The following is a 21314-nucleotide window of genomic DNA, read 5'->3' as shown; positions in this document are numbered from 1 at the left end:
CTGCTCTCCGACCTTTGCTTCCACGGGATGTGGGGTGGGGGGCAGGGAGCGGCCATGACGGGGGTGGAGGGCAGATGTCGAGGGTTGGGGGGAGGGTGAGGTGGCTCCCGGCCTGAGAGCTCTTGTAGCCTCTCCTCCTTCCCTTTTTGGTGTCACTGGAGTCTAAAGGGGACCTTCCTTGGGGTGGAGCAGGGATTTGTGATTTGTCTGCCCACCTGGGGTTTGAGTCATTCACTTCATTCAAGATTCTGTGCCCCCACAGAGGCCCTGGGAGGGAGCCCTCTCTCCAGGCTGCTATCCACTGGCCGGGCCCTTCGTGGCCTCTGTCACTTGCAGGCCCCCTCGCAGAGGAGGGCTGTGGCCTGGGAGGCCAGGCTCCTGTGCGCAGTGTCCTTGGTGCTTGTCTTGTGAGGCTGTGACGCAGGCGAGGGCACCCAGCAGCCTGGCGCAGAAATGGGGAAGCTCACCGGCCCATTGGGCTGAAGCTGCAGCTCTGCTTCCCGAGGGGAGGTTTGCTGGGACCCAGCACACACGAGTAGGAAGGTCGGGAACAGGGTGGCGCCAAGGCCCCGGCTGCAGTGGACCCCGTCGGGACACCCGTGGCTGGCCCTGCTTCTTCCCCTTTGTCACCTGGGGCCTTGGCGTCCTCCTCAGTGATGTGGTTTCAAATCCCTTCCAGCTCCCGCAGGGTTGGAGCACTGGCCTGATGGGGCTTTGCTGTTTCCCTTTTCTGCTCGTGGCCCCTCCCCCAGGCCCTTTGCTGCTGGACTCTGAAGCTGTGCCTAGAAAGGAGGGAGGGCAGTGGGGGCCCCAGAGCCTCCTGCCACAGGGGCAGCCCTGGTCACCGCCTCACCAGCACTGTGTGACCTCAGGGTCCCTCCACTCTTGCCTCAGTCCTCCACGCCCCAGGCCTGCACCAGGTGACATGGGTCTACTGTGTTCTGCTGGTGGCTATGTCAGCTGTCAAAGGCCCCGGGTGACACTGGCAGCCCCAGCTGATACCTGCAGGTGAAGAGAGGACACAGCACCCCCAGGTGCCAGGAGGGCTCTGGCCCTGCGAGTAAATGGGTTTCAAGTGGTGGGTTACCTGGACCCTTGAGGGAGGCTCTGGGAGGAGGGGCGATGGTGTTTGTGTCCATGTTAGCCGGGGGGGGGGGGGGTGCTCTCCTGTCTGTACCCCCCCACCTCAGTGCTGTATCTGGGTCAGCTGGGCACCTGCCAAGCCAGCCAGGCCTAGCCAGCCGGCATCCCCCTCTAGTGCTGGTGGGGAAGCTGCTCAGAGCCCCACACCCCCACCCAGGGCCAGGGCGGTAACTGACCTACTTTAGCTGTGTCAGGAACCACTGGGTCTTCCTGAGGTGGTGAATTATTTAGCTGGGTGCTTGGGCCTTCCTGAGAGGGGCTAAGAAAGCTGCTCCATAATTTAAAGGCCCCTGCTCCTCAGGCTTCCCTGGGGGGCCTCCTTCACACTTTGCTGAGCAGACCTCAGGCCCCTGTCTGAGAGGAGGGGCCGGGAAGGGGAGCAAGGCCCTAAAGCCGCCCCGGGTGGGGGGTGGGGGTCGCTCTCCAGCGGGCCTGGGGCCTCCCAGAAGGGTCTTCATGGACAGGACAGTCACAGTTGGGCTGAACTGCAGGTGACGAGTGTCGGAGAGTCACGGAACTTCCTGGCAAGGACGCAGGGGGGCCAGGGAAGCAGCCAAGTCCCGACTCCCCATCCCCATCCCAAGCTCTTTCCAAAAAGCACCTTATTAGTGGGCTGACCGAAAAGTTTGGGTTTTTTCTGCACAGTGGCTCTAGTAGCACACAGTTGTCTCTAACTTCATTCAAAACAGTCTTGTTAGATTGTGACATCTGTCATATCAGTGCATTAAAAAATACTTTTAATATTAAAGATGGAAGAAAGTACACATTTTTGGCACATTATACTTTATTATTTTAAAAAAGGTAAAACCACAACTGAAACAGAAAAACATTTGTGCAGCGTATGGAGAAGGTGCTGTGACTGACCGAACGTGTGAGAAGCAGTTGGCGAAGTTTCGTGCCAGAGACCTCTCCCCGGAGGGTGCTCCGGGGCCAGGCAGAGCAGCTGAAGTCAATAGTGATCAAATCCAGACGCTAACTGAGAACAAGCAATGTTATGCCACGCAGGAGATAGCCGACATACTCAAAACATCCAAATCAGAAAAGTTTTGGTGAAAATGAAAAATGTGTCTTTTATTTTACAGAAAAAATGAAACGGACTTTTTGGCCAACCCTCTACTTTCCAGATGTGCTTCATCCTGTTCTGCGGGTGGAAGGCTTCTCTCCTCTCTGGAAGGGTGTGGGCACCCCGGAAGTACCGGGGCTCTTTTGCTCAGGGTGAAACCCCCCTCGTGGCAGAGGACAAGTGCACATGCCTCCTGCCCCACTGGACACGCACACGAGACTGCTGCTAAGTGGATGCTTGCTGGAGCATCGGGGGCCGGGCCCGGCCGAAGCCAGCTCTGCCTACGGGGAGAGATTGGGTGCGGCGCCCCAGGTGGGCCGTTCTTGGGTGCTGCCGCCCGGCCAGCCTTCCTCGGGGCGTGACTGATCTCGGAGCCTTCACGGGGAAGCAGGTTTCCAGGCTGCCTTTGGAACTTCCAGGCTGTGGGGTCCAGCGGTCGCCTTTCCTAGGAATCAGTGCAAGGCAAAGGCTCGGGCTCCCTGGGGACTTGGAGGTCTTGGGAGGGGCCAGGCCCACTTGTCTCTACCCTCCACCCTGCCCTGCCGATCACGCGTGTGCCCTGTGCAGCCCCGTTGCCGGAGGTCTTAAAGCCTTTTTCATCTTGAGTGATCTGTAAGTGTCCCTCAGAGTGGGGTTAGGGAACGTGCCAGAAGGGGACCCTGGGTGGGGAAGTAAAAATGGGGGAAGAAAGGCTTTCCTGCAAAGTAGGGGGAGGGAGCCGCTGCAGCTGCAGCCCGCCTGACCCCGCCCACCCACACAGGCCTCCCCAGTGGGCCACCCCCGGCCGGCCCCGCCTGCCCACCTGCTCCTGCGGCAGCAGAGCAGGGGAAGAAGGCTGCGCAGATCCCCGCCCTGGGACCATTCCAGGGCTGACAGGAAGACGGCACGAGCTCCCGAGGCATTTCCCCTGGGCCGCTGCCTTTTTTATTCAAAAAAATTTTGGAATTGATTTTTAGATAGAAGAAGGAAGAGAGGAAGAAATGTCGATCTATTGTCCCACTGGTGTTATGCATTCACTGGTTGCTGCTTGTGTGTGCCCCGACCGACCGGGGACCGAACCTGTGACTTGGGTGCATTGGGACGGTGGTCTGACCAACTAGGCTGTCTGGCCAGCACTCCCCTGGGCCTCCTTGACCACCACCCGGCCCACCCACACTCTCTCATCAGTGCCGGCAGCATCCTCCGACTCCCCATCCTCCCCATCCTCGGGCTTCTGTGTGCGTTGGGTCAGCAGGAGCCCCTGCAGGAGCTTGGAGGGCGGTAGTGAGCGAGGCCGGGTGCCCCTCAGCCATCGTCTTCATGACCTCGGAGCAAATCACTTTGCCTGGTTTTCTGCAGGGGCCCCCTGTCAGCACGGAGCGTGTTTAGTCCAGTCCCCCTCCCGTTCTACAGATGAGGAAGTGGAGGCACATGCAGCAAAGGGGAGCGGTTTGCTCAGTCATAATGACAACGGCCAAGGTATGCTGCCCTCTCCTGACTCCCAGTCCAGCTCCTTCCACCTCCCCTGCCACCTGGCAGAACCACACCTTCACTCCTTATGGCACCTGCAGAAGGAAAGCGGGCAACAGCGGACACGCGATGGCCATGGCCGTGGGCTTGGAAGCCTCGTCCTGCAGAGCCAGCAGCCAGGACGACAGCTCCGGTTTCCCACTCGGCCACACTCTGGCCAGTGTCTCCCTGAGCTGCTGGGTGCCGCTCCCTGATTAAGGGACAAAGAGAAAGCCCTCAGTGACCTGTCTATCTTCAGCCCAGCCCTGTGAAGTCTCTCGGGCCTTTTAACCTAGAGGGTAGGGTCTGTGGACCTACAGGACCCATAGGGCCCTCAGGTTATGCAAGAACCAAGGCGGTGAGTCTCCCTTTCTGCCTGTGGTAGGGAAAAGGCAATGCAATTTAGTAGGAGTCTAATAGCTAAGGAATGGTTATATCATTTCATGAAAGCCCATGTTTCTTTTCTAAATGTGTATATAATTCTTCTTTCTTTTTCTTTTTATCCTCACCTGAGGACTTTTTTTTTTTTTAAGAAGGAGGGGATGGAAGAGAAGAAAACATCGATTGGTTGCCTCCTGCATGTATCCAAACCAGGAATCCGACCTTCAGCCTAGGCATGTGCCCTGACTGGGAATCGAACCTGCAAACTCAGTTACCAGATGATGTTCCAATCAACTGAGCCACACCAGCCAGGGCAAATGTATATCTATTTCTCTGTGAATCTGTGCTCTTCTCTCTCAGGGTCATTGAGAGGGTTAATATAATACAGGAATGTGCCTAATACCTAGTAGGTGCTCAATAAATGTTTTCTATAGTTATCTTAAAAAGCACACATTTTTATATTCCATCTTTAAACAATGAAATTGAGTTGATTCCATGCAGTCCTTGGCTATTTTTCCAATGGATCAATAGTCCTCAAAGGCTCTAGCCCCTCCCTCCACCTGGAGGGAGGTGGAGGCACAGAGGGCAGGGCCCAGGAACCCTGGGGAGCATGCGGGCCTGGCGCCAGCTTTTGGCACTGTGGCATCTCTGGGTCCCACCCCAGCCATTCGATCGGATCATTCAGGAGTTCAGAGTCCCGACAACAGTACAGGAGTATATTCATACCCTGCCATGCAGCTTACAAGTTCACAGGTGCCATCTCTCATCTCTGGTGATCCACATAAAAGCCCTAGGAGATAAGCAGGAAAGGGATCCACTTTTTGTAGCTATGGAAACCAACGTTCCAAAGGTGCCACAGAAAGCAGAAGGCTCTAGACCCAGGTGTTCTGGTGTCCCCATCCGGAGTGAAATGACACTCTGGGGTTCCGTGTTGCAGGGTCCCACAAAGGCCAGGGCTCCTGGAAGACTGGGCGAGTCTCCCTGGGACCAGAGGAGCTTGGACAGGAAGGAGAGCCAGCGGTGACCTAAGCCTCTCTCGTTACAAAATAGGCTGTCAACAACGAAAAACAGGCTATCGCCATTGGAGTACGTGGGAGGGGAAACCTGGACAAGGGGGGTCAGAGTTCAGAAATCTCTGAAGCAGACTGTTTCCTAATTTGGCCAGAACAGGATTATGCATGTGCCTTTATCTGAGTTGGATTATGTCCTTAGAGTTTACGAACAACTGAATCTTTACAATGCCTGAATGAGTAATTTTTACTCAAGATGAACTATTTTTTAAAATATTTTCTTTATTTATTTTTAGAAAGAGGGGAAAGGAGGGAGAAAGTGAGGGAGAGAAACATCAGTGTGGGAGAGAAACATTGATCAGTTGCCTCTCACATGCCCTCAACTCTGGGGACCTGGCCTGCAACCTGGGCATGTGCCTTGTCCGGGAACTGAACCCCATGACCTTTGGTTCACAGGCTGCTGCTTAATCCACTGAGCCACACCAGCCAGGGCCAAGATGAACTACTTTCAATAACTTAACATCACGGGGCTGGGAGAGAAGGAGGGAGCTGAGTTATAGGCTGTCACCACTAAGCACTCCTGTCTCTGGCCTTCACAGTTGCCCTGGGACATGGTTTGGGGACCTGCCATCTCCATTTCATGAAGGAGAAATGTGAGTTTGAAGAGGGGCCAAAGTCACGTGTGGCCTTGAGGGGCCAAGGCAAGGCCCTGAGCTCTGGGTTCTTGTCACCCAGAGGAGCAACCCACACGCTTACCCATTCGTTCTCTCCAGTCGTTCTCCCTGTGAGCAGACACTGTTGGGTGCCTGCTCTCTCCTGCAGCCTGTGTTTGGTGCCAAGGGGCAAGTGAGGGATCCTCGCTGCTCTCAGGGCACAGCCTGGGGTCTGGGGTCTGAGCTGTGGAGCTGCTTAAGTGGGTAGTGAGCAGGATGGGGACTTTCTAGACGTTAGTGGTTCTAAATGGCTGTTTCCCCCTCTCCCCCAGGATGTCTTCCTACTGCCCTCCTCTCCCCAAGAGTCCGGACCCACTATGGGCCCGTGTCATTGTGGTTCTGTGCTTGGTTTCTCAGAGCAGCTACGTGGGTGGCTTAGGAGGTGGGTACAGAGGGCGATGCACCATTTCTGACCCCAAGGCCCCTCCCCAGCTTCTGGAGCAGGACACGCAGGTTCCAGCCTCTGGTGAAGGGTGTCTCTCACAATAGAGGCTTTTCAGCTGTGCTTGTCTCTCCAGACCCAGGTGCTTGACCCTGGAACCAAGGGGTGTGACCCTGGAAACGAGCTCGGGCCTCGGGGGAGGGGTGGAAGGGGAAGCTCCCGGGGAGGGGAACGAGGAGGGCACTGCGGTGCCCAGAGCAGCCGGCTCCACCAGGGTCCTCCCCAGTGATCAGATCCCAGATACTTCTTTACTTATGCTTTCCATGGGTGCCTATGTTCCAATTTCTCTTGTCCATGTCTGCCGGGAAAATCCTGACAAAATACATCCTCACGGTTTCCGAGACCTTTCTCCCACGGTTCTCTAGAACCTATGCGCTGATGGCCAGATTCAGACCTGCATTCGAGACCCACCCCAGTCTGGCTTCTGGCCTCTTCTTCCCCCGTGTATTTGAGCCAAAACATTTGGTGACCACTGTGCAGGCTCTGAGAGTCTGTCTCACAGGGAGACTTCTCCCTACGAAATTGGGCATTGCTGTCATGCTCAAGGTAACTCGGAGGACCTCTGGGTGACCTCACCCCAGCTCTCGGTTCCTAGCGGAGTGCTCAGAGGCCTCAGCCTCTGTTCAGCCCGTCCTTGTCCTGCCTTTCTTCATCCTCCACAGCCCCCATGTTCATCTGTGTTTACATCTCAGGTGTCTTGTCTTGGCCCAGTGATGCCAACAGTGAGGTTCCTGCTCACCTAAGACCGCACACAGGGAGCTTCCCTCTTCCCTGGGTTCTGGTGGGAGGTGTGAGGCTGGGGCGCCCTCTTGTGGTCAAAAATGCTCACAAGCCTCTCGCAGAGATTTTTCCCTTTTTTCCAGGAGGAAAGACCTGCCTGGGGCTTCTCCAGGGACAGTCTATTTGTTCCAGACTGCCTGGGGGCCTCTGTTACAGCGAGCGCCCTCAGAGGCAGAGCTGGCAGCCATTCACAAACCTGTGTGGAGCACCTACTGGATTTGTACAGAGTTTATATCCTAGATAGCCTGTCCTGAGCTGGCATTGGGGATACAAAAGTGAATGAGGCCCCGAAAAATCTGATTTGACCCCTGTTCACAGGTGCAGAAGCCTTGACCCTAAGAGGCAAAGACATGTGCCCAAGTTTATATGCAGAACTGACATAAAACTCAGGTGTCCTGACTCATGGCTCATAAAAGATGAAGTCGAATACCTGAATGCCCTTCCATCTTGCAAATTAAACTCCTGGAAGTCCATAGTAAATGTGACAGGAAGGGCACAGAGCTCAGTAACCACAGTTGATATTTTCTGAGCTTACAGGTCTGATTTCGCACACATGGGAGACGTTTACCCACCGGAATGTCAGGAACGCAGCTCCCTGGAGCTCAGAGTTGGACGCCCCTGCTCAGCACACTGTCCCCAGGTGTCAGGATAGCTGTCAGCACCTCAGACACTGACTGATCTCACCTGTGTGAGCCTTGCTGCACCCCGCCCAGGCTGGAAGTTCCTCTGGGCGCAGGTCCTACCATCACCACTCACCAACACGTGTAGGGGACCTGGCGTCACCTCCCCCGTGTCTGCTAGCTGGCCACTTCACTGCCGAGTCACGTGGCACACAGGCCTCGCTCCTCTCTGGGCACGTGTCTCCGTGGGAATGCAGCCTCCACGGAGGCTCCCGCCTTGTGAAGGCAGCCAGAGCTCCGCGAAGGCACAAGGGGCTGCCTTAATAGGCAATGACTTTCTTAATAGGCAAATGACTTTCTTTGGGGGACAAGAAAGTCCCCCAAAGTCTTCAAGTATACACCACTGTTCCGGCCTGTCTGGTTGTTAGTGAGGGTGTTCTGGAGGCGAGTCAGACATGGGTGACTGGTGGGCCCCATCCTGAGATTTTTTGGCCTTGCTCCCCATCATGAACTGCCAGCCTTCGTGCAGGGGTGGGGTTGATGGGACAGAGGGAGGCAGCCCCGGTGACTGGTGGCAGGAGACCTCACGTCCCACTGGAAGGGGCAGCGGCTTGTCCTCAGCCGCAGGTAGCTGCTGATCCGCAGGATGGGTGACCCATATGACTCGCTGTTTTGATTTTTCAAGAGGAACTGGATTTTAATGTGAAAATCCCTGATATTGATGTTGACAACCAGCCAAAAAATTAAAAACTGTTACATGAGGTAAAGCTAAAATACAGCCATGTGATGTTGGTTTGCAACTCAAAGATCTGTTCTAGTTTCTCACTTTTTGCAGTGAGGCTGGGGACAAATATGAACCCCAAGTGCTCAGTTACCCCCACGAATATGTAGGTCTCCGTCCTCTCCCTCTTTTGTTCCCTTCTTTTTCTACACCTTTGGCCATATTCCCTTCACCCATATCAACCTCCCATCTCCTCATGAGGAACCAGAACATATTGGCAATGCCTGAAAAAGCCACAAGAGGGCAGGGTAGGTACAGGAAATTATTTGTTTTGACTGGCAAAAGTGAAGCTTGTTTCTGATCCCCCTCTCTCTGCCAAGGTTGCAGGTGGATCTTGAACCCAGGCTTGGGGGTTCAGGAAGGAATCTGGGGTCGTTCCCTGAAGGTGCAGTATGGCTCACCATTTCTTGCCCCACTTCCCAGTGGGTGCTGTTTGCCTCACCTCTGGATCAGAGGATCAACTTTCTACCTGAACTTGCTGTCACTGGTCCCTACATCCCCTCCTCCACACACACACATCTCCCAGGTCCCCCAGCCACTCAACAGCCACTGAGGGTCTGCCTAAACCCACTTTCCACAGACGTTTTCAAGAGCCTTCGGTGGCTCCTCCTCACACACGGCTTTTCAGAAGTGCAGGGATCCCTGGCAGGGCAAGTGGAGTGGGATGGGAGGAGCTTCTCTACCTCTCAGTCACCACTATCAGGGCAAGCCTCACCGTCCCAGCTTCGCAGAGGAGGGGACTGAGGCGCACAGAGAGCAACCCATTCCGCCATCAAGCAGAACTCATATGTCCTGGCTCCCTTGCTAGATGGTGTGAGGGGTATAAAAACGTGCAGATATATGGTTCCCATCCTCAAAGAGACTACGAAAGAAAATGTGATACACACATATAAAAAGTAACCAGCTCCTAGCAGCTTCCAAAGGGATATTGTCCAGTAAGCAATAATGACAGCAGGGACCCGAGAGGCCCTGAATCGACAGGGTCAGGGAAAGCTTTGCAAAGGCAGCCGTGGACGGACTCCACACTTGGGCACAGAGGCCGCTATAGATACAAAAAAGCCTTTCTAAGGGTGGGTGGCAAGGTTAGGCTGAAGGGATCAATTTCCAGAACACACGCTCAGCAAGCTTTGTTCTCTGCCTGAGAGAGCCTCTCCTCCCTGCATTCTCACAGCCGCTGGTCTCCCACCGAACAGAACGGAGGTGTGGTCCCCACGGTGCTGTTCGCCCATTTTCCCTGTTTGCCTTCCACGTACTTCCCCACCCTTTCGAGGACATGCAACTTGCTCTGGCCAATGAAATTCGAGCAAAAATGTATCTCTTTGGGGTGGAAGCACTTCGGAGCCCATGTAGGATTCCCCTTCTTACTTCCTCTCTGCTGTGGTGACTGATGACATTTCAGATGGTGGAATCTGGATCCCCGAGTGACAATGGCCTGGATCAGAACTTCCAGCTCTATGTCAATTAAAAAACAAAACTAAAGAAAATCTCCAACTGACCTGTGATGCACATGAATCGTGAGCTGGGGCTGAGGGTGGAGGAGAGAGAAAAAAACCTTTGTTGGTCTAAGCAACTAAGATTTCGAGTTTGCTGGTTAGTACAGCATAACTTAGCCTAGACTGTATGCAAAGGACTCACCTCTCGCCCAACCTAAATCTGACTGTGCTATGTTGTCTTGGTGAGTAGAAGTCTCTGGGGGTCCAGATAATTTTAAATAGTGATTTCAATATTGAGAAAGTGAATGACTCAGAAGCAAGTCAAAGATTCCCCAAGGGTTTGCTTTCAGCAGTTGAAGGAGGTGAAACAAAGTCAGCCGCCCCCTGCTGGTGGAGTCGGGTGCCTCCACCAGAGAGCCCGCAGCTTCCGCGTTCTTATTCGTATGAGTCGAGTTCTCAGCGTTAGTGTCTATAAAAATTAAATGTGGAAATAAAATTAATGCTGATCACTGTCTCATTCCGGCATGCACACATCTATTTCAATATGAGTTGTGTTTCCTGTAAAATTTTACTTGTAATGTTTAACAGTTCTCTATCAACATTTGTAATATGCTTATGTTCTCACGGTGAACTAATAATAATTTTAATGATAGTCAACCCAGAAGAATATATTAAACTCTAGGTCCCTATGGACACAGAAATAAGGAAAAATAAAATAAAAATTTTAGTTGAGGTATACTTTTATGGTGAAGATATATGGTTTGATGATCAATAAAATACTTCCAAGCATAAACTTCATATTACATTAGGGTAGCATTATGTGGGGGAAATAGAAAGAAAATATGAGTTCAAGGAGAGAATGCAATAATATAAATTTTCCTCTGTAGAAGGAGAGTTTGCTTATTATATATTTTTCAAATAGTTGATGATGGGTTCCAAATATCTGTGATTCCACTGGATACATTTAATACACATTTTTAAAGTCAATATTTCCAATACACTAGAAATCTCATCCTTTGCAACTGTTTAAACCTGGTTGGAAAAAAATTTTAATTTAAAAATTTCAAGAGAAGATAGTTATTGTAAAGAGAATGTTTTTTTTTAAGCCAGCTTTATTGATGGGTACATCATTCTAAAGTTTTGTTTAGGGTGTATACAAGCTAAATTGCTGAGAGACTACTGTCTTTTTTTTATTTTTAAGATCTTATTTATTTATTTTAGAGAGATGGGGAAGGGAGGGAGAAAGAGAGGGAGTGAAACATCAATGTGTGGTTGCCTCTAGCACACCCCATACTGGGGATATGGCCTGCAACCCAGGCATGTGCCCTGACTGGGAATCAAACTGGCGATACTTTGGGTCACAGGCCTGTGCTCAATCCACTGAGCTACAGCAGCCAGGGCTAAGGGACTACTGTCTTGGGGGATGGGCTGGATTTAGCTTGGTAGAGGAGGAGGAGGAGAGAGGCATTCTGGGTGGGAAGAAGAGAGAGAAAAGGTTTGGTAGCAGAAGTGGAGCACGTTCAGTGAACTGAGTGGACCAGTTCAAGGCAGGGAGTAATCTGAGATAAGCTGGAAAGGCGAGTTAGGGTGAGACTAACAGTTCCTAGGGTAAGGCATTTCTGTGTCATATTCATTTTAATTATGCAAGTGTTGCATGATACAGTCTCCTTGTAAAAAATTTAAAACTTTGTGGATAGGTTTGGGACCATCACCCCCATTTCCAGTGCCCTCCCACCTTCCCAGAGGTGACCTTGGTTTTCAGTGTTCGCTCCATCAGATGCGTTTCTGTGTATTCACAAGCACATGTCACAAGCCTCTGTGTGAGAGAACACCCCCAGCGAGGGAGTCCAGCTGGATCACAGGCCATTAGCACCCTGGGGCTGGGGTGTGAGCTGGGGATTGCTCAACCACACTACTCCTTTATGCCTGCAACTGGGATTTGCTTGCTGAGAAAATGACCTTTATGGTTTTGGGGTGAGGGAAGGCATGGAGGCAGTTTGACACACAGCCTGTGACATAGTGTTGTCAGGAGGTGGCATTAAGCGCCACATCACTGGAAGGTAGAAGGGATTGTGTGGAAAGGTGGTGGGCAGACATTAAATCCCATCTTTATTTGCTCATGGATATACCTGGCTGAGGAGAAATATTCTCTCTAGAAACAGGTTGCCCTCTTTCTTTTATGTTGTCTTTTTAAAAAAGGTTTTATTTATTCATTTTTAGAGAGAGGGGAAGAGAAGGAGAAAAAGAGGGAGAGAAACATCAATCTGTGGTTGCCTCTCACGTGCCCCCTACTGGGGACCTGGCCTGCAACCCAGGCATGTGTCCTGACCGGGAATCGAATCGGCAGCCCTTTCGTTTGCATCCCGCACTCAGTCCACTGAGCTACACCAGTCAGAGCTACGTCATCATTTTTGATAGAGATGAGGACACAGAAACTATATACTAACCATGTGAGGGTCAGAAGCAACAGCAGCAGATACTTAGCCTCAGCTAGAGGACAAGCTCCCTCTAAAGGAGCTGTCTCACTCAGCCCAACCACCTATTGCTTTGGGGCAATACAGTATCAATGTTTGCCATATCTTCTAATTTTTCAAGAGACTGTAGAAATTGAGATTTTTGTGTGAAATCTCTCAATGTTGGCTCAAAAATTTCTTAAGCATTGTGCTGGCTAAACAAGGCATGTGTCTGCAGGACGCACGTGGCCTGTGGGCAGCTGGTTTGTGATTTCTGCTTTAAGGCTTCTTGGCTGAAGGCGGAACACTGGACCGGCACATACCCTCTGGCATGCCGCTTGGCTCTCAGGTCTGTGTGGTTGTGAGGGGCTCTGGGCTTCTTAGAGAGATGCTGTGGGAATGGTTGACTTCACTGCCCAGATTCGGTTCCCACCTGCTTCCCAAAACACCCAGCTACTAATAGGGTTCTGCCAGGAAACTGGGATCTTAGCAGAAGGTTCCAGAAGCATCCTCGTAAATCCAGGAAGTCAGCCAACCTGGATTTGCTAGAAGCCAAGGCTCCTCCAGGGAGCTGGACCCATAGCCCCCAGGGTCTTGCTCTCAGGCGTTGGGGCGGGTTCCTGCGCCTCTCCCAGGGCAGAGTCCAGTGGGAACGTAAACTGGTGACTGTTTCTCAAAGGGCTTTGTCCTGTGACTAGAGCCGAGCAAGGCCGTCAGACACAAATGAAAACACACACACGCACTGTCCCCAGCACTTCCAAGACCTTTTCCCACGCAGTCCAGGGGTGGCCGGAAGGGCAGCCAGTCATGGGTCATGGGAATGGACCCGAGGTCCCCTCCCCCAGTAGAAGCTCCACCCTGCTCCATTTACTCTGGCCTGCAGTGCTCACCCCCCCCCCCCTTACTACTTCCAGGGAAGGAAATAGCTGAACAATGTGGCAGATCAGAGACCGGGCACCAAGCCCAGGGCCCAGCGCTGCTCCTTGGCAGGCCCTGAGCGCCGACCCCTGGCGCCCGGCTCCCACCGCACACCCTCCCTCCCAGTTGGCTTCCCCTGAAGCTTGGCCTTCCTCAGGCCTTTCCCTACCTTCCCGCCACCCTGTGGGACTCCAGAGGGCTGACGACTCTTCCCGTTTCCAAGGTTTGCCTCTGCCCTGTGTGTGGTAGCCACGGCACTCCCGCTTGGGTGCAATTCCTAGTAGGAGCGGCTGAAGCCAGGCTTTGATAGAGATTTTGGCCAGTGAAAGTGGGTGGGAAGGGTCATGTTTTTCCTGGAGTTTTTCTCCCGAGGGGAAAGCAAGTCCTGAGCACGTGGACAATGCTGGAACAGAGCGCCAGTTCCGAGGTCTCCTTCTCCCTTCTGGACAGCGCCAGCCAGCAGGCTGGGAGGGCAGGGATGGAGTGTGCGGGCACGCAGGCTCTTCCTCAGAGAACAGAGCGCACTGGCTCGTCATCTCCAGTCTCTTGGGGCTGGGAAGTTGGTGGCAACCACTACTTTTGTTTTTCCTGTTGGTCTAAAATAGCATCCTGCTCATTGCTCCAACATGGTTCTAGCACTCCCTACTGCCTTGCTGCCTGCCGGGCATTTCCCACTCAGGAGCCAAGAGGCAGGGCCCCTCTCAGGTCCTTGCCACTTCTGAAAGCCAGCCTCCCCCGCCCGCCCTCCCCAGGTCCTGAGGGAGGGAGTGAGAAGTGGAATGGAAGCTGGACCCTGCGAGGCGAGGCTGGCGGATCCTCCTCCCATCCCTGCCACACTCAACACGCTCAGGACACGGGTGGGATGGGTCCTGAAAACCAGTCTCTTCCCCTGACATCAGGTTTCATCCCTTAAGCGACTTCTGCCCCCACGTAGCTCCACCACATAAAAGCAGCCACTTCAGAGCAGGAAAGAGCCCTCAAGCAACTCAAAATTCAGGTGAGAGGCTGAAGCCCAGAGAGTGCATGTGCCCAGCTCAAGGCCAACCCCCGGTAGGAGAGGGAGGGAGGGTTGTCTTTCTGTGACCGTCCACAATTTCCAGAGGCAGCTTGGGCACAACCCAGGGAGGCAGCAGAAGAAGAAATGCTGTCTCTTGGCATCCTGATCTTCTTGCTTGGGCCTTTTAAAACATTCCTTTCATCTCTTTTTTTAGTGCCTCGGGCTCCATTTGCACCTTGAAAAGGTGGTATTCAAGTTGTCTTTGTTCTTAGCAAAGAAGCTGACGCTCGTTTTTTCTGCACTCTTGCACTCACAGGATGAGCAGCACACGTTTGCACTAATTTCTGTCTGCCTTCACTTCCTACTTGTTTCATTCCTGCAAATAACGTCTCCTCAACTTTACTGTAAGTTTTCCAGCTTTCTGAAATAGTCACTGAATTTGACCACAATAAAAGCTTACTATGGCCAGGCTGTTCACTTCTCACCCTCAAGAAGCTTTTGGTCTAAAGGGCAAAAGACCCGTTGGACGCGGAAGCAACTGAGTGATTGCAGGTGTGGTCGCTGCTGTGAGGGAGACGCCCAGGGCGTAGCGATGCTCCCAGGTGTTCTCCCAGGAGCAAGTGGCGTGTGAGGTGAGGCCTCCAGGATGGCGAGCCGACCTCGTGCAGATCTGCTGGGAGCACAGTCCAGGCCAGGGGAATAGAGTAAGAATAAATGCCCTCAACCATAAAGTAGCTTGCCATGGCCGAAACCCTGCAAAGGCAGCAGAGTCACTCCAGAAGTCAAGCAGCTGGAGCGGTGGAGGGCTCACACCCTGCAGGGTCTCCTGTGCAGGACAGGCGAGGAGTTGGGTTTCACTGCAAGTGAGGTAGGCAGCCATCGGAGGGTTCAAAGTGTAATTCTGATACCATTTAGACATTTTTAAGCACTTCAAATATCAGTTGCCCTGGCAGTTTTGTGGGGAATGGATTGGAAGAGGACTGGAAGGAGACAAGGAGGCCATTAGGAGGCTGCAGGTGGTCTCTGAGAGAACAGGATGTAGCGGGTGGGGTCAGGGCGGAAGAGATGCAGAATAAATACAACCATTTCGGAGACAGAAATACCAGGGCTCGGTGTGATGATGTGTGAGAAGAGAAGAGGGGTGAGGGGAAGAGAGGAGTTCTAACAGCACCGAGGTGCCTGCCTGCGCAGCAGATGGTGGGGGACCGTTTGTGGAGCTGGGACAGAAGGGGACTCCTGGGGAAGGACTGGGTTCGAGGTGCTAGGTGGGATCGAGGGTGAGGCTGGAGCCATTTAATAGAGATGCCAGGCTGGCCTTGCCATATGTCATGTCATATGGCCCATATGTCTATTGCCTGAAGGAGGACTCTAGGCCCGAGACAGATTTGGGGACCATCTGACCACGGGTAAAACGCAAACTCAGGGGAACGACCGAGATCGATCATCCCGGGAAGCAGAGGAGAGGCCCCCCAGGGAAATCCGACAGTCGCAGGGCAGGTCGGGTGGGCGCAGTGGAAAAGGTCACGGGGAAGCAGCAGCAGCCCGAGAGCGGCTCAGGGGAGGCGGGGTCGTGGAAGAGGGAGGAGAGGGTCCTAGGAGGACAGCAGTGGCCAGCTCCGGGAGAAGTTCCTGCAGTCACATGGTAGGAGGACGGAAAGTCCACTCCGGGCCTGGCAGCCTGTGTGGAGCAGCGGGTGGGTGTCAGACTCGTGTTTGAGAGTCGTCATTGTTGTTGTTATTATTACTTGTTTTTAAAATTTATTATGGAAAGTGTCAAACTGACATAAAATTTAAAAGTACAATGCAACAATCAACTCATAGCTACTGGTTTCCTCCACACTCTCCGATTGGTTCTTTTGGAGTGAACCTCAGATAGATTACTTCATTCATAAATATTTCAGCTTTTTTATAGGACAGAAAAAAAGCTAAAAAATTAGCTTTTTTTTCAGCGTGTATCACTAAAAGATAAGGACTCTTTTTAAACAGTCAGACCTAAAAATAATTATTTCTTTTTTTTAATTGAGGTACAGTAGATATATAACACTGTATTAGTTGCAGGTGTACAACATAAGGCTTCAATACACGTATATATTGCAAAATGATCACCACAATAAGTCAGTTAACATCCATTATCATGCACAGTTACAATTTTCTTTCTTGTAACCAGAGCTTTTAAGACGTCCTCTCCCAGCAGCTTTCAAAGGCACAGCACAGTGCACGTTAACTGCAGTTGCAGTGCCGCGCGCCAGGTCCCCTGCGCGCCAGGTCCCCGGACTTACTGTCTCTAACTGGAAGTTTGTAGCTTTTCACTACTTCACCCATTTTTGCCCACCCCCATAATTATTTCTTAATATCAAGTCAGTGTTCAAATTTTACACATTTTACAGTCTTGGAATCCCCATCTACAAGGTCCCTGGTTACCTTTGGTGGATAAGCCTCCTAACCCTGCCTGAATCTCCAGACCCTCCCCGTCCCCTCCCTTTCAGTGAAGGGAGGTTTTGTCCTTTAGAAATTTCTTGTATTCCGGGTTTTGCTGATTGCATTCCTTTGTCTCCTTGTATTTTCTGTAAACTGTAGTTCGATAGAAAGGCCTGCTCTGATTCAGGTTAAAGGTTTTATCTGGAATGTTCATAGGTGGTTGATGTGTCCTGTCATCAGGAGGCATTTGCCAGCCTGAGTCTCTCTCCATTGTGAACCTTTGATGATCACAGTCGCATGGTTTGTAAAATGTTGACGTCCTGTTATTCTCTCTCATTCTTACCTGATTTGTAACCTTGAGGCCCGTGTGTAAGAAAAATCAGGTCGATCCCTGGCTGGTGTGGCTCAGTGGACTGAATGCTGGCCTGTGAACCAAAGGGTTGCTGGTTCGATTCCCAGTCAGGGCACATGCCTGGGTTGTGGGCCAGGCCCCCAGTGGGGGGTGTACGAGAGGCAACCACACATTGATGTTTCTCTCCCTCTCTTTCTCCCTCCCTTCCCCTCTCTAAAAATAAATAAATAAAATCTTTAAAAAATCAGGCTGAATGCTTATTCCTCTTACCAGTTTTTGGAATAATTATCTCACATCAACAGTTTTGTTAGCCTGAAGTACAGTTCACATGAGAAAGGCAAGTTAAATGCTTTGACTTCTCTCCCTTTATTTGCCAGTTTTCAGAAAAATCAGTTGGTTCCTTGCAATTCTCTAAAGGTGGTAAATGATGTTTTTATTTCTCTCTCTCTCCTTTCTCTTTCATTCCTTTGAGCATAAGTAAGCACTCATGAATTTTATCATTATTAATTAGCTCTTTAAAAAATCAGTTCTTGTCTGGAGAGCAGATTTTTATAAAGAGATAAGTGGGAGTGAATTTACATTTTTGGAACATTTTCTAGGCGCTGGGCCAGGTGCTTTCACATAGGCTATTTTACTTAATGCCCGGGACAGTCCTGGAGGGCGGGTGCCAAGGCCCCTGCTTTTTACTGAGCAACAGACAAGCCCTCCGCAGCCACATGACTAGTCCAAAGTCCTATCACCCGCCAGTGGACAAGCTCAGGTTTGTCTGAAACACATGGAACCATACAGCTTTTTGAATGAAATCCTGCAGATGCTGAGTCCCTAAATAGGGTCCACTGATTACCTTCCAGCCTCTGTCTTACCTCTTGTCATACATTCTCTTCCCACTTACCTGTGTTTGTTCCCTGGAGTTTGTCACTCTCATGCTTGCAAGAGCAGCTCCCAGGGACTGAGTACTCTCCTGCCCTGTACCTAACTCGTATTTGTTGTTGTTGTTGTCATCGCTAAGTGCAGCGATTGCGTTTATATGTGATTTTTACCTGAGTGCAAACATATTACATTATGTACATCATTTTTAAATTGAAAATTGCTGAGTTGTGTTCCAAGGTGTGGTTGTAGCACGGTGTGTTTGACCATTCACGCACTGAAGGCCGTCTGGGCCGACTCTGATGTTTGGCTGTTGTGAATACAGGTGCTGTGAACATACATGCATAAGGTTTTTTTAAAAATGTGAACATAGTTTTCATTTCTTTGGGATAAATGCCCAGGAGTGCAATTCCTTGGTCACCTAGTGGTCTCATGGTTAGTTTTCTCAGAAACTGCCAAACTGTGTTTTCAGAATGGTTATGTTATTTTTTTGAGGATGGGAAAGCATGTTTGTGTGCTGAAGGGGAAGATTACATTGTAGGAGCCAGGTTCTTGAACAGAGGAAAGGGGATGGTCCATTAGCTTCTGCGGAGGGATTAGCTGGTCTTTTGCAAGGGAGGAGACCACTTCTCAGAGTACCCGGAAGGAAGAGATACCGATGGGTGGAGAGGCAGATAGGGTTGCAGGTTGTGAGGACTAAGAGAAAGTTCCCCTTTGCCTCTATTTCTTCAGTAACATAAGAGGCTAGGGATACATATTCATCCAATTGTCCTGTTGTCCATCTAAAACTAATGCAATATCACGTGTCAATTATATCTCAATAAAACGGGGTGGGCGGGGGGAGTAAGAGGCACCCTGACCAGTGTGGCTCAGTGGGGGTTGTCCAGCAAAGCGAAGTCTCAGGTTTGATCCCTAGTCAGGGCACAGGCCTGGGTTGTGGGTTCGATCCTCAGTTGGGGCAAGTCCCAACCGATTGATGTTTTTCTCTCCCTCTCTTTTCCCCTCCCTTCCCCTCTGTCTAAAAATAAGTAAATAAAATCTTTAATAAAAAAGAAAAGAAAAATGCAGGTCACATCACTTTGAAAAAAGAAAGAGGCTAGGCCACCAGCTAAGATGACAGGGGTAGAGGTCTTGCAGCGAGAAGGTAGGTGTGCAAGTCATTTGGAGAGTGGAAAAGCAAACTTATTGGGAAAATGTGGTAGGAACTCCCAGGCACTCCTGAGAACACATTTGAGGGTGGAATCGTGAACAAGGAGTGAAGATAATCTGCCTGGTGGTATGATTTTGCTCTAGCAAAAACATTGAGCAGGCAGATAGTGGGTTTGTTTGGATTAGGGGTTTTGTCAGGCGAGCACCACAGGAGGAGATGGAGCAAGAGAGTGGTTCTAGTGATGGGTGATGGAAATGAAGCTGAAAGGAACATAAAACTAGGGCCAACGAATAGTGAGAAATTAGTGAGGAGAAGGGGTCATGAGAAGGGTCAACGAATGATCAAGGGAGGATTAGTTAACAAAAGGATTGTGAAACAAAGAAGAGTCTATATATCGGAAGCGACACAGTTTCCGGTGAAAACCTAGGTAAGGGTATATAACTGCAGGTATAGGAGCTGGCAGCTGCTGTGGTGTGGAAAACAGCACTGGTGCTGAGGAGGTCAAGGAAGTGATCACATGGATGCTGAGCTCACCACATAAAACAAAATTTAGCATTGAGAGACAGGCAGGGGGCCAAGAGTCATAACGGGGGTTTCATCAGAAAGAGGGGCAGCGCTGTAGGAGGGAGGGGTTTAGAAATGGCATTGGGGGTGGGAGAGAAACACGCTTACCCGCTTCCTGACACTGAGGTATGTGAGAATGAGAGTAAAACAGCATTCACCAGAACTTTCTGTGTTGATGGGAAATCTCACTGTACAATACTCTAACCAGTGGTCACATGTGGCTATTAAGCACATGACGTGTGGCTGATGGGAGCAAGGAACTAAATTTTTAACTTTATTTTAAGTAATTTAGATTTAAATAGCCACATGTGGCTCGTGGCTATCATATTGGGCAGCACAGGTTGGAGGAAGGTGGCTCCCCATTTTTTTCCACTTGTCTGCCAGGCAGCTGTCAGGGTGGTCCCTCCTTCGGGCAGCAGGCTGTGGCAGAGACCTTCTCACTCCTTCACCACTAAGTCCAGATGAAGCACAGGGTCAGGCAGCTCTGGGTTCAAATTCTAACTCTGCCCCTCACTAGCTTTTGAATCAGAACAAATAAACGAACTTGTTAGCACAATCTCCCTGAGTTTTCATTCTTTTCATCTGTAAAACGAGAGTGGGGAGCTGTAAAGTTAGTGCATTGGCATGGTGCTCAGTAAGTGGTTGCTGTTAACTGAAATAGTTTAGTTCTTGCCCTGGCTGGTGTAGCTCAGTGGATCGGGCTTGGGCTGCAAACCAAAGGGTCACTGGTTCAATTCCCAGTCAGGGCACATGGCTGGGTTGCAGGCCGGCTCCTCAGTGGGGGGCCATGTGAGAGGCAACCACACATTGATGTTTCTCACCCTTTCTCCCTCCCTTCCACTCTCTCTAAGTGAATAAATAAAAAGTCTTAAAAAAAAAAGAAATAGTTTAGTTCTCAACATTTGCTAATAGATCGGTTAAAAACTCTTCTTCAGGCTAAAAGATTATTTGTCCAAGGGTGGGATGGCAGAAATGAGCCATTCTAGCTGCCTTTGAGGGCCAGGAAAAGGGTCCAGGTGGATCAGGTCTGGGTTTAATTGTTCAATTCTGGTATGTACTAATGTAAGAACATTCCTACATTGAACTTGGAGGAGCAGGTAGGGATAGCCAAGGAAACAAGGTAGAGAAGCTAAAGTGAGCCAGAGTATGGGATGAGTCTTGCTTAAATATCTAGTGATAACTCAGGTAATTCTGGTATCATTTACCACTACCCATTTTTGCTGGAAAAGCCTTACTTTGGCATCTCCCAACTTTCTTCCATCTCTGCATCCCCATTATCTAAAAACCAAAAGCATGTTGTTTATCAAGCAGAGTAATGCTTGTCTTGAGATGGTTCTAATGTGGGACATTTGTGATTTGGGGCTATTATGAACTGGGGGTCACAGTGACCTCTAATCTTGAGTGATTGTGATCACCATCTGTACAAATGATCCCTAATTCTCTAGTTACTTTCTCTGTGGTCTCCCTCAGATGAAGCGCTTACCTCACATTGTGATGGCCTTTCTCTGTCTCTCACTCTGGCCAGATTCTGACATCTGAGGCAGGAACTTTGCCTGGTTGATCTTTGAGTATTCGTGGACTCTATCTAGCACATACCTGGAGCACATAGTAAGTAGCTGCTCAATAATTACTTGTTGAATAAATAAATGGGATTTGAGGTGACAATGCTCCATTGTGATCTAAGATAGTGTGATATCTTTTGTTTTTAGTCTGGATTGACTATGAACAGAGTTGAAAGTTG

The sequence above is a fragment of the Phyllostomus hastatus genome, unplaced genomic scaffold, assembly GCF_019186645.2.
Source record: "Phyllostomus hastatus isolate PE091 unplaced genomic scaffold, TTU_PhHast_1.1 phas_scaffold_501, whole genome shotgun sequence".
Classification (NCBI taxonomy): domain Eukaryota; kingdom Metazoa; phylum Chordata; class Mammalia; order Chiroptera; family Phyllostomidae; genus Phyllostomus; species Phyllostomus hastatus.
This window is presented reverse-complemented; position numbering follows the sequence as displayed.